This window comes from Chiloscyllium punctatum, chromosome 5 (genome assembly GCF_047496795.1).
Source record: "Chiloscyllium punctatum isolate Juve2018m chromosome 5, sChiPun1.3, whole genome shotgun sequence".
In the NCBI taxonomy this organism is placed as follows: domain Eukaryota; kingdom Metazoa; phylum Chordata; class Chondrichthyes; order Orectolobiformes; family Hemiscylliidae; genus Chiloscyllium; species Chiloscyllium punctatum.
Window position 1 is genome coordinate 27,864,831 of NC_092743.1, and position 13,915 is coordinate 27,878,745.

General features: G+C 40.8%; 1 protein-coding gene across 2 annotated transcripts in view; it reads left to right on the forward strand.

Moving 5' to 3' along the window:
* fam135b (family with sequence similarity 135 member B) overlaps nt 1-13,915 on the forward strand; it is a 367,782-nt gene that overhangs the window by 53,489 nt on the left and 300,378 nt on the right. The window contains exon 1 of one of the 2 annotated variants that reach the window (XM_072569978.1): nt 149-156. The exons of the other annotated variant lie outside the window; for it this stretch is intronic. The gene's annotated coding sequence lies outside the window, so the exon portion shown is untranslated. Of the gene's footprint in view, nt 1-148; nt 157-13,915 lie in introns of those variants that run through there. 2 annotated transcript variants of the gene reach the window in all.

A 13,915-nucleotide genomic window follows, 5' to 3' on the forward strand; every position in this document is an offset into this window, starting at 1 on the left:
TGTTCTATTAAACTTTAGGTCCTTTGCAGAGGAGGAAAATAACTTCACATTGCATGCACTATGATGAAGACTAAGCTGATAGATTTCTCATGCGGATAAAGCAGAAGGTGAATGTGAGATGCATTCAAATATCTGAACTTCTTGCTTCCAGTCAAGGTGAATGTTGATGCCAGTCTCTACGTCACTCATTTATTCTCCATCACAGTTGAATGGTCACAGAATAACCTTGTAATTGCATCTACTTTCAGGGCAATTATTTTCCCCCCATCCCTTGATTAACACTTTTATAAAAGATCTGGAACTGCTTTCTCCTTCAATTTCTCCCCTCCTTTAAACATTTAGTTATGGATTCTAAAGTATTTGCTTCCTTTCTGATCAGACATAACTGCTTAGAATCCTCTCTGTTATGTTATCTTTATGTTAATGGGAGGAGGAAACTAGTCGATAAAAAGATGAACAAAAGGCTAGAAAAAAGATTGAAAATGTTCTGGAGAGATCACTATAGTTGAGGATTTGTTTCTGTGTTTCTTTTCTGAAATCATGGTGCTAATTATTGCACAAGTCACTATTTAGGGTATCTGTTTCACTGAAACCCAAGTCGATTTTAAATTCACATATTTGACATTTTTGAAGAATTGCACAGTCATGAATTTAGATGTTATCACCAGATGCATGACGAAGGATCAACTCCCATGCCTAAACACCGGATATGCCTAAAACCTTAATTGTAAGTTGTTTTTTAGCTGCTGCAGCGCTGTACCTAGCATTGACCAAAAGATGCTGCATGTTTTCCATTTAATATTAGTACGAGATGTATTTGGCTAGATTTTCTGGGGAGTGACAGGTTGCCACTCTGGCCTCTTTTCTTTTATGGAAGACAGAGGCCATATATTTCTTAAAGGAGATTCCACTTAGAACTCCCTTCGTAATGTGGGACTGTCATTCTTTCGTAGTGTAGAACTGTCAGGGAAAGGCATTATTTATTCACATCCCTTCAAGGAGAAAGTCAAGTTCCTGGTCACGTGCGTGCTAATGAACATAGGAATTATAAGCAAGCGTCAGCCATTAGGACCTGCAAGCCTGTCCACCATTCAATAAGGTCACGGATCAGTTCCAAATTTTGTTTTTAATTCATTCTTGGGATGTGTGCTCCACTGGTTGGGCCAGTACTTATTTACTGCTTCTCTAGCCACCACCTTAAGCATTCGTTCCCTTTTCTTCCCAAACAGAGTATGCAGTTGAGTAGTACAGCAACCCTTCAACATCAGCTTCTAAATGCACAATCCCTACCAATGGAAAAATAAGATACAGCAGCAATACCACCATCTCCAAGTTTCCTTCTAAATCGCGCACCATCATGACTATATCACTGTTTTTTCACTGTCATTGGACCAAAATATTACAACTTCATCCCTGACACACCGAAGACAAACCTATGCAACTCCGAGTGCAGCAGTTCAAGAGATGGCTAACCAACTTAAGGTCAATTTGCAAGAGAAAACAGATGCTGCACATGCAGATGAACACATCCGAAAACACCAGTAATAATTCTGCTTTGTTTCCAGCGACCAAGCCAATTTTATATTTCTCCTGGATTCCATAGGCTTTTTTTTTAGCCAGTCTGCCATTTGGGACCTTGGCGAACACCTTGCCAAAATCCATTTCTACCATATCAACTGTATTATTCTCATCAATGTTCTTTGTTACTTCTTGAAAAATTTAATCAAGTTAGTTGGACCTGATCTTTTCTCCCTATTTATCTTCTTTTCTATCAACAAATGTTTGATGGAAAGACAAGCAGAAGTCTACTAATTGTCTGGAAAAATCTAAAGAAATGGGAGGCACGGTGGCTCAGTGGTTAGGACTGCTGCCTCACAGCACCAGGGTCCCAGGTTTGATTCTAGCCTCGGGTGGCTGTCTGTGTGGAGTTTGCACATTCTCCCCGTGTCTGCGTAGGTTTCCTTTCAAAGATGTGCAGGTCAGGTGAATTGGCCGTACTAAATAGTCATATAGTCACACTACGACCCACTGCCCCCAACTGAGGGTGCGGGGCGGGGGAGGGGAGAGTAAGAGAGTGGTAGATTTGGGGATGAAGGGGTGACTGAGGGAGGGGAGAAAGGCTGCCTCAGCCATTTTGACCAACCCCTCTGTCACGAACCTGAGGATTCCCTCACCCCCCCACCCCGTGTATCGGGGGGAAGCAGAGAGGGGGAGGAAATAGGGGTGCAGTTTGGAAGTTCGCTACCAAGGGCTCTTTGTTATAAAAGGCAGTGGGGGATAGAACATATATTTACAGGCCCATCATTCTAATCTCAGTAGTGGTCAGATTGTTGTAGTGAATTCTGAGAGAAAGGATAAACCATTACTTTTATAGGCACGGATTAACAGACGGCAGTTTGCATAGTTTTATGTGAGGCAGTGACTATGGCAGAAACAAGAGAAAAGGAGTTACCATCTGTCCCTGAAAGCCATTTGAAAAGGCGTCAGGCATTTACACTAATGAAGACCAGGTCCATCAAACATATGTTGATAGAAAAGAAGACAAATCGAGAGAAAAGATCAGGTCCATTTAACTTGATTGAATTTTTCAAGAAGTAACAAAGAACATTGATGAGAATAATACAGTTGACGTGGTAGAAATGGATTTTGGCAAGGTGTTCGCCAAGGTCCCAAATGGCAGACTGGCTAAAAAAAAAAGCCTATGGAATCCAGGAGAAATATAAAATTGGCTTGATAGCTGGAAACAAAGCAGAATTATTGACTAGTGTCTTTGTGAGTTTGTGGCTTTTTCTACTGGGATTCCGTAGGGCCTCGTACAAAAATATCTCTTTATTTTCTGGTGTATATTTATGATTTGGATGTAAATGCAGGTGAATTAATAAAGAAGTTTGTAGACGATAAAAGAAATGGCTATTGGGGTATTGTAGGTGTGAATGAGTGTAGTCCACAGGAAGATGTCAATAGACTAGTCACTTGGGCAAATGGAATTTAACCAAGAGAATTGTGATATGCTGCATTTTGGAAGATCAAACATGGTATAATGATACACAATTAATGGAAGAATATGAAAACGTATTGAGGAGGTGAGGGATCTTGAAGTGAACATCCACAAATCCCCAACGAGAACAGGTCGATAAGTTAGTTAAGAAGGGGCATGCAGAATCATTCTAGGCCTTTCCATGGTTTGAATATAAGAACAGGTTGGATACACTGGTACTGTCTAAATCACTAGTTAGACCACAACTGTGTGCAACCAGGTCACGTCATGGCAGAATGGATATAGTTGCACGAGAAATGGAATGGGGAGATTAATTCTCATTCTGTCAGGATACGTCAAATGCAACTATTAGGAAAGATGAGATAGGCTGGCCTTGTTCTTCTTAGAACGGAGACAGTTCCAGGCAGACTTCTTTGAGACATTCAAAATTGTGAGAATCCTGATTGGAGTGGTTGGGAGCTACATCTTTACCCCATCAAACAGATTAGTGATAAAGGGCATGGCTTTAAAATGTGGGTTGAAATCTTAGAGGGGAGATGTGTTGTGTTGTGACTCACAGTCAGTATGCCAGTATATCTTTAAGAGATACAATATCACAGCATATCTTCAAATGACATACTCATGACATCATTGTGCCATTGTATGTGACCTAAGAGTATCCAGACTTCATCCTCCATCTTATCTTTAAATTACTTGAAGAATGGCACACTACTGGAAACACCCCTTACTCTATTGTGGCTTATTGATGCAGTATGTTATGATGCCCCTATTTCTTATGTCAACTCCTTCCCAGCTCTCCTTTCTTTGAACTTCACATTTAATCCAGAAAATGCCTTCCCCTATATGGGCCTAGAAGTAAAAGGTTAAAAAGAGAGAAAACGAGTAGATATTCAAGTTATTCACAAGGTTGGCTAATGGACAGAAATTCTGATAAAAGGCTAGGGAGAAGCAAATGTACGGTCTCTTCAATGGGGTAACCCAGTGATTTGTAACCTGTGGGTTTGGTATAACTTACGGATAAAATAATGCAATGTGTTCCTGTGAGAACAGCAAGGAATCGAGAGAAGTATAGTCACAATGTTATCGGCATAATCTTAGAGATGGAAAAATTTGCTTCGCAAATATGTTGGAATATTTTGAAGGTATTGCATTCAATTAAGATAACTAGACAGATTTTAGCAAACTAAATTTCAGCCAAGTCTTTACATAATATCATTCTGGGGGTTGAACACATAGCAGAAGGGTCAAGCGATGCAAGTAGGTCACTGACTGAGATAATGCAAAGTAATCTTTAAGGGACCAGCGTGAGTTTGAAAGGAGATGATGGTGCACCATGGAGATTAGAAGAAACTGAGGACTGCAGATGCTGGAGATCAAAGTTGAGAGTGTGATGCTGGAAAAGCACAGCAGGTCAGGCAGCATCTGAAGAGGAGGAGAATCGATGTTTTGGAAATAATCCTGATTCCTGATGAAGGGCTTATGCCCAAAACGTTAATTTTCCTGCTCCTTGGATGCTGCCTGACCTGCTGTGCTTTTCCAGCACCATACTGTCGACCATGGAGATTAGCTCTGAGACCAATTTTGTGTTTTAGCTATATTAATGATTTGGTAGAATCAACTGTAACAAAAATGATCAAGTTGTCCAATTTTGTAAAATTAGGATTTAATTAGCAGGAGCAAGTGAGCAGTTGTAGGAGTATCTGCATTTACATTGGATCCAAAAGGGAAAGAGGGCTATTCATGTAGAAAAACACAATAATGGAGCTGGAAAAGTGAAACAAGTATTCGGAGTTAAAATGAAATGGGATGGGATTCAGAATCCGATTTGACCTTCTAGTGGTAAATCGCCTTGAACCATTAATTCAATATATCACCAGTATGAACAAGTATAAATATGATAGAAAACTGTGTAGCTTTAGTGATTGAGATGAATTCCTTGGGGCAAAAAAATAATTTTATCAGTAAGCCTCCTGGATGGTTAATGATTATTTTTGGATATCCCTGTGTGGTATTTATTCTTGGGAACATTGGAACATATTCCACTGGCTGAGTTAGCTAAAGTATTTCCAGTATTTCTGTGTAACTGCAGCCTCTGAGAACATTTTTTCCTGAGGGAGTCTTAGATTTGCCTAAAGTTAGCCTCTTTGTTATTTGTTATTTGTTATTTGTCTGGATGAATTAATGGATAACATGAATATCATTATGACTTTTGAGGTTGCATTGATGGTGTAGTGAGTTAAAGATGCAGGCAGAGGATGGAAATTTAGAGTTAATGACCATGATGCCCCAGTCCTCCATAAGATGCACTGCTGCTGTTTTCACAGATGCAATCAGCATGGACATCAGCAATTTGATCTCAAATGAAATTTTTTTTCCACTGCATTTCCACTGTTGTTAAATGATATAAAATTCAGTTTAATACAGTGTATTAAGCCATATTTATTGCTGAACAACCTGGCTGGCCCTGAAAAACTAATCGTTGAAGCCTGCAGTGTAACTTCTCCATTCCATGACTATAAATTGCATAGATTTTAAAATAAAAATTGAAGGAAAAATAAAGATCAAGACATACAGATAGTAACTGTAGAAGGTAGACATTGGCTGGGGTTGGGGGAGGAGGGATTGGTAAGTGGTCCAAGTGGAACAGTAGTAGTGTCATTAGGCAGGTAATCCAGAACCCAAGGCTCATCCTCTGGGGACACAGCTTTGAATCTCACCGGGGCAGATAGTGAAATTTGAATTCTATAAAATACAGAAATAAAAAAAAACTGACTTGATGCCAACCATGTTGATTGTTGTAAATTTCCATTGAGTTTTCTAATGTCTTTCAGAAGGGAAAATCTGCCATTCTTCTCTGGTCTGACCTACATGTATTTCCAGGCTCCTCAGTGCTCTCTGGATAATTCGAGATGGGCAGCAAATCTGAGTGTAGCTGTGACACCATCTTTGAACGAATAATGAAAATGGACAAAGGATGATGAATCTTGGGTCATATTAGCACTAAGTTGGCACATTATGTTTAATAGATCATACTTAGAGTCACAGAGTCATGCAGTATGGAAACAGGCCCTTCAGTCCAGCTCGTCCATGCCAGCCAGGAATCCTAAACCAAACTAGTCCTACTTGCCTGCGTTTGGCCCATATTCCTCTAAACCTTTACTATTTATGTACCTGTCCAAATATCTTTTAAACGTAATTTGTAGCTGTACCTGCCTCTACCACTTCCTCTGGCAGCTCATTGCATATATATATATACCATCCTCTGTGTAAAATGGTTGCTCCTCAAGTCCCTTTTAGATCTTTCCCCTCTCACCTTAAGCTTATGTCCTCTAGTTTTGGACTGCCCTACACTTGGAAAATTCCTTATCAATATCCCTCATGATTTTATAAACATCTATAAGGTCACCCCTCAGCCTTCTACCCTCCAGTCTGTTCATATAATTCAAACCTTCCAGTCCCAGCCATATTATTATTAATTTTTTTCTGCACCTTTTCCAGTTTAATAACATCCCTCCTACAGCAGGATGACCAGAATTGTATGTGGTATTCTGAAAGCGGCCTCACCAATTTCTTGTACAGTTGTAACATGACTTCCCCACTCCTGTACTCAATGCTCTGACAAATGAAGGCAGAGCCTTCTTCACCATGTTGTCTACTTGCCATGCCACTTTCAAGGAATTATGTACTCACACCCCTGGGTCTCTTTTGTCAGCAACACTCCCCAGGACCCTACTATTCACTGAGCAAGTCCTACGCTGGTTTGCCTAGCCAAAATGCAACGCCTTGCATTTATCTGAATTGAACCTAAACTGCAACTTCTTGGCCCATTGGCCCATCTGATCAAGATCTCGTTTTACTCTCAGATACCCTTCTTCACAGTCCATTATACTTCCGATTTTGCAATCTGTAAATATACTAACCATACTTCCTATATTTTCATCTAAATCGTTGATATAAATGACAAACAACAGTGGACCCTGAACCAATCCTTGTGGCACACTGCTTGGTTACTGCCCAACAGTCCTTAGAGGCATGGGTTGGCCTGTAGAGTATTAGGGACCCATGGGGAAAGGGAAGGATGGGTTAGCATGTGTTGGTATGGTGAATGGGTGCATAAATGTGATTGTCCATGACTGTGAAGCCGAATGTTTAAATACAACTGAAGGGAAGGCCAAGAAAACCAAGACAAATCTTTCAAACAGCCATGTTAGTACACAGCAGCCCCGTGTTAGTCCCTGATTTACATCTGGAGATCATTGGCCCAACTCCAACTTGTACCCACCACCATCCACCGAATAGAAGTCTCTCCACTTTTTCCTTAGATGGAGGTGGCGAGCCAGAAAATTTCATGACAGTTGTTACCCAACCAGGGAATAGCTTCACTTTTCAAAACTGACTTTAAAGTAGCAAAATTAATTGAGACCGGTCTTCATGCGTACAGAGCTGACAAGTTAACGGCTTTGAGGACTCTGTTGCATGTATTGAAACATTTAATTAGTTCAGTTAAGCTTACAATTCGAACTTCAAGTTCTTGACCTGAAATAATCTCATCCTTCTGTATTGATATAGAACTTGTTCACCTCTTTTTACATACATCCAGGGTCCTGGTGTGGTGTATGCGGCATTGTGGTAAATGTCATCTGCTAATATTGCAAATCTGCTTTCTCTATCTTCAAATCATGGGCGTTGGGTTCACTTACGGAAACTCCTTTGAATTTGTCTGCCCTTAAATAATATCAGAAGACTGTATGAGATAGAGGTTGCTCTTTACCTGTGAATCGTCCCAGGTCATTCTTAAACTGGTGACACAGTATGACCTGCCAATCAATTCAGACATGCCTGGGTGAAAAATCTAGTATCCTAGCACGTGCATCTTAGTTTTTACTCTGCTTCCCAGAGTTTAACAGTACTGTCAGAAATGGCGTTTCTAAGGTACTTTCAGGTTACTTCTGTAGAGAGTATGAGCACAATGTAGACTCACACATAAAGAGATACTTTATTTTGAAAACCAATGTTAGGCCTGAGTTTTGTGTTCACAGTAGAGAAATATGTTACAAATCCTGCAATATTAAACAATGATTTTCAACATCAGACTGCCCCAAAATGTTATGTAGCTAATTGAGCATGTTGAACTGCAGATGCTGTTGTCTTTGGGTAATGTGACAGACAGTTTGTGCACAGCATGCTGCAAACAGCAGCAATGCAACAACAGCTATTTATTAAACTGTGTGACTGATGTAGCTAAGAACCTGTCTGCTCTTCATATTCATTGGGACCACAGGGTCTGTATTAGTTCATCTGAGAATTTTTAGCAGCCCATCAAAAAGATGGCATCTTCAACAGGCCAGCATATCCACAACATTGCACTGAATTGCCACTGAAACACTTCAGTACATTTAATGTGTTGTGACAAGCTTTGAAACCTTGAACAGGTAAAACAAAACCTCAATTTGCATGCTGATATTGATTGTTCCAGCACTTGCCTATGCACAACTGTTATTGCCCACTGGGGGTATTAAGTTCCAAAGAAATCATTGACGGGATTATAGTTTTGATTGTTAATATGCATTCCCATCTCATTTGATATTGTTCTCCTGTTCTGCTCTAACTCATTCGTTCCAGATCCTTAAATCAGCCCTGCTTGACAAATAAAGACAGGCGAACATTCTAGAAGGGAGCTCTTCATCTAATCAAACAAGTTGAATAGCTGCCTAAAACAGAGAAAGGAAAATGAGGTCTGCTTCTCTCTTTAGAAGTGCTCAGTATTTGTCCAATGTTCTGGTTTTATTGCTTATTATCAGCTTTCACAGTAATTTGTTGAAGCATTTCTTGATGAGTATTCATGTGCATACAAGGATACAGTGTTCTGCATCAAACAGTGTTTTCTGCTGTGCAGACCTACAAGATCCATGTGTGTCATCAGTTTCTGAAGTGGAAACCAGGCAATCAGTACTTTTCTCCTTGAGAACAATATCAAGCTGTTTTCTTGGAAATATCCAATGGCTTCAACCACTTTCTGTGACAAAGAGTTCTACAGGCTCACCACTCCATGGGTTAAGAAATTTCACCTCATCTCAGTTGCTTGATTGCACATGGCAGAATTTCAACACTTTTACATGGAACAAATCTTGAAGTCATTGCCGACAATCATTCATAACGAGTCTGATTGTCCAGCGAGGAAATTCCATTTCATTGGTCATGGGTGCTGTAGGTTGTTGCATGGTTAATAAGTTTAGAGCTGCAACTCCGTCCACATCTGGCAGGTGATTCCTGGAGGTGGAATTGGTTTTTGGCCTCGAGATAATTGACATGCCTTCTCTCACTGCTTTCCATACTTCCTCTTGCTGCCACTATTCCCAAAACACTGTGTCCCTTCATTCAGGAGTTTCTTCCAAGTCAATTTGTTCTGTCTCCTATGTGTTAACATCTATGCTATATTTCTTGAGGGATTCCTTCATGAATCTTTTGAAACTATTCCGTTGTTGTTCTCTCATTTGATTGCCTTCTTGAGCAGGTTGAGAACGATTTCCTTTGGTAGTTGGAACTCAGGCGTCCTACACATATGCCTGGTTCAGAGGAGTTGGTTTTGGATGATCATGGCCTTGATGCTGGTGCTGTTAATTACTTCTAGGGTATTGATGTTAGTATGTCTGTCCTCTCAGCTGATACAGAGAATTCAGCATTGATGGTACATGTCAAGGGTCTTGAAGTACAATAGGCCAGATTTCTTAGCTATATGGAAGAATGAGAAGTATCACTGCCTTATACTCAAGGATCTTAACATCAACAGGATGTCAGGGGGAGTGAAGACTTTATGTATCTGAAAGTCGTGCTTGCATATCAGATGCAATGTTGAATCTCTACATCGATGTCAATCTTAGATGAGAAATAGTTCCCATATTTTGGAGAATTTCTCCTTTGATCTTAATGGAGGGATGGACCAGAACTTGACCCTCAATGGATTGGTAAAGGGTTGGAGTTGTCTTGAGGTTGAGACTTTGGTAAGTTTTGGCAGAAGAATTAAGTGAAGCTTAAAGATTCTCTTCTGAGAGAGCAGAGATGACGTTGTTATCCATATCCTGAAATTCCACAAGTGAGGTTGGTGTCACTTCTTGTATTTCAAGTGGTTGAGATTGGACTGTTTTCCATCTATCCTGTAGATAATATCCATATCCGTGGGAGGTTTGTTCTTGACAAGATGAAGAAAGGTAGTGATGAAGGTTGAGAAAATGATGGGGTTGATAACACATCATTGCTTAACCTCAAAGAATTCTATCATATTACCATTTAGTGAGGACCAACGTGAACATTTTGTCATGGAGGATAAGAAGGATGTTGCTGAATTTCACTGAGTAGTGAAATTTGTCAGGGTCTTCCATAGCGTTACCTGACTAACTGAGTCAAAACCCTTGGTCAGGTCAATGAAGGCCAACTGGGGTGGTTGGTGTTGTTCCTAGTATTTCTTTCAGAGTTGCTGAGCAGTGAAAATCATGTCCATCATTCTAGGTCTCGGTTGGAAGTCACATTGACTTTCAGATAGGATTCCCTCAGAGACTGGGAGAGCGCACCTCGCAAGTAATTAGGCCATGATCTTCCCAGCGATGGAGAGTAGGAAAATTCCTCAGAAGTTCCCACTATCCACTTTGTCTCCTTTCTTGAAGATTATGGTGATGGCAGTATTCCTGAGATTGGCAGAGATTTCTATTTTATCTCAAATTTTCAAGAACAGTTGTTGGAAATGGCAGGTATGTTCTACTCCTCAAAATTTGAAAGCCCCTGCTGGAATCCTGCCTACTCCTGAGGCTTTTACAATCTTCATGTGCCGAATAGTGACTTCAACCTCTTCTGCCACACTAAGTAAGATCGTCTTTGATGGGAGGTTGTGGATTTCCTCAAATTTGTCCTCATCAACAATTTTATTACAGTTGAGAAGGCCTTTGTCCGCCAGAGGCTGACGTTTTCTCTGTCTCTCAAAAAAGTGCCATCTTACTCTGAGCCAGTTTGTGACCAAGGGACAGGTCCCTATTTTGTCTTGATAGCAGTGAAGAAACCTTGAGTGCTCTGCTTGTCAGCAAGAAGTTGCTTAGCTTTATCATAATTTCCCTGTTTTTACTTTGTAACTCTGCCTTTGCTATTTGGTGAGCTCTCGCCTTTGCCTCATTTGATAATGTTGTTTTGCCTGGCTCAGAGAGTTGTCCTCTTCTTTTGGTTAGGTCTTGGATGATGTGGGCATTTTTGTTGAACCAGTCTTGGCGATTTCTGGTCTTGTAGCCTATGGTTTAGTCACAGCCGGAGGTGATGGCTATCTTCAGTTCTTTTGAGATTTTCTCTACTTCACTACAATGAAAGTCTTGCAGATTTTGGTGAAGACATTGTTTATATATTTGCTATGAATTCAAGTTATCATGCATTAATTTGATTGGACTAGCTGGCCACCCCATAGCAATAGATCCTGCTACTCGGGAATCAGTAGGTCACTCAGAATCATTCAGGTGTAACTGAAGAATGGTTCCAAGGTGATATTTAGTTGGAGAAGATGACAGAGGGAGCGAGAAGCAAATTCCCTGTTAGGTAGGGCTTCTGTTAGCTGTGCTTCTTTAAATAACTAAACAATGTGGGATCTGCATTGTGGGGACTGGGGAAGGTTCCTGGAGCAGTTGAGTAGTTCTGTGCCTTGAAGAGTTTATGGAGGCCATAGGAGCTATGAAGGGCTAAAAATGACCGAACCATTCAGGAAGAGATGTTGGAAAGCCCTTCTCCTCACACAGTCAGGTAGAGATTTGGAATCCTCTTCCATAAGCTGCAGTTGATGCGAGATCAGTTGTTAATTTTAATAAGAGTAGAAGTTTTGTTAGACAAACATATTAAAGAATATGAATCAAAGGCAAATATGTGGAGTTAGGCCGACTGTGATCTAATTGAATGGCAGTTGAACAGGCTTGAGGGGTTGAATGGCCTACTCTAGTTCCTCTGTAAATGTGCACAAACCGTTAAGCAGGTTAAATAAAATGGTTACAGTCTCTTACAGCATGCTGATAAAAGCCACACGACACCAGGTTATAGTCTAACAGGTTTATTTGAAAGCACTAGCTTTCGGAGCGCTGCTCCTTCATCAGGTGGTTGTAGAGTATAAGATTATAAGATCCAGAATCTATAGCAAAAATTTACGTTGTGATGTAACTGAAATTATATATTGAATACGACCTGGATTGTTTGTTAAGTCTATCATCTTTTAGAATGAACATGTTGGTTTCAGTTGTTTCATATGTAAATCACAGAACATTTTTAAAAGTTACGTTCTCAAGTGAACTTTAACAATTGGTGTCATGTTCGTCCAGATAATGCAATAAAGTGTGAACTGCCCTGTGTGAGACTGTCTTTAGATTAGATTACTTATTCTGTGGAAACAGGCCCTTTGGCCCAACAAATCCACACCGACCCTCTGAAGAGCAACCCACCCAGACCCATTCCCCTACATTTACCCCTTTACCTAACACTACGGGCAATTTAGCATGGCCAGTTCGTCTAACCTGCACATTTTTGGACTATGGGAAGAAACCGGAGCACCCGGAGGAAACCCACACAGGCACAGGGAGAACGTGCAAACTCCACAGTCATTTGCCTGAGGCAGGAAATGAACCCGGGTCTCTGGCGCTGTGAGACAGCAGTGCTAACCACTGTGCCACTGTGCCACCGTGCTACCTGTCTGTCTGGGTCAGACTGATTCTAGTCTAAAAAAAATGGATTTACAAAATCTTACATGGATTCATGCAATTCTTGAGCAAAATAAAATGTAATTCTGCAAGTACAAATTCACTCCATAACCTTAAGTGTGCATGTGGGGGAAGTTTATGAGTGTCTGTGAGAGAGTGTGTGTGTGTGAGTGTGAGTGTAAAGGGGTATAAGTCTGTAGAGGGTGCATGTGTGGGTGTATGAGAGAGAGTCTGCGTGAGTGTATGGGTCTGTAGAGTGTGTGTGCGTATATGGTCAAGAAAATTGGACAAGTTGTAGAGTTAAGAGACTTCAATTGCATGGTAGATTGATGCAGCTGTGGTTGTTTCCTTTGAAGAGAAGACTGAAAGGCCATTTTTTTGAGTGTTCAACATTTTGAGGGGTCGGACAGAGGAGATGAAAAGAAACCAATCTCATTGGTGGGATAATTGAGAAGAAGAAGTAATTGGCAAAAGAATAAGAGTTGATTTGAGGATACTTTTTATAGACCAAGTGGTTTTACGAGCAACAATGCATTTCCTGTAAACGTGATGAAGACACATTCATGGGGCGGCACGGTGGCATAGTGGTTAGCACTGCTGCCTCACAGCGCCAGAGACCCGGGTTCAATTCCCACCTCAGGCGACTCTCTGTGTGGAGTTTGCACATTCTCCCCGTGTCTGCGTGGGTTTGCTCCGGTTTCCTCCCACACTCCAAAGATGTGCAGGTTAGGTGAATTGGCCATGCTAAATTGCCCGTAGTGTTAGGTAAAGGGTCGATGTAGGGGTATGGGTGGGTTGCGCTTCGGCGGGGCGGTGTGGACTTGTTGGGCCGAAGGGCCTGTTTCCACACTGTAAGTAATCTAATCTAATTTCAAGCAGGGTAATCTAATCTAACATTCAGTTGTGCATTTTGAAAGGGAACTGGTTAAGTACCTAAAGGGAGAAAAATATTTCAGAATTTGGGAAAAGGATTGGTGAACTGGACTAGCCGTTGCTTTTTGCCTTGAGCTGACAGGATAAATGGCTTCCCTGTGGGCCATTGTACTTTTAAAAATTCATCCCTTTCTACTTATTGTGTGCTCACCTGCTAATCAATCATCACATTTGACAAAACAGCTTATTATTTGTGCAGATGGCCATCCTCTATCCTTAAGGTGGAAAGAACCACCTCAAAATGTTTTGAAATTGTGTGTGAAGTTGTTAA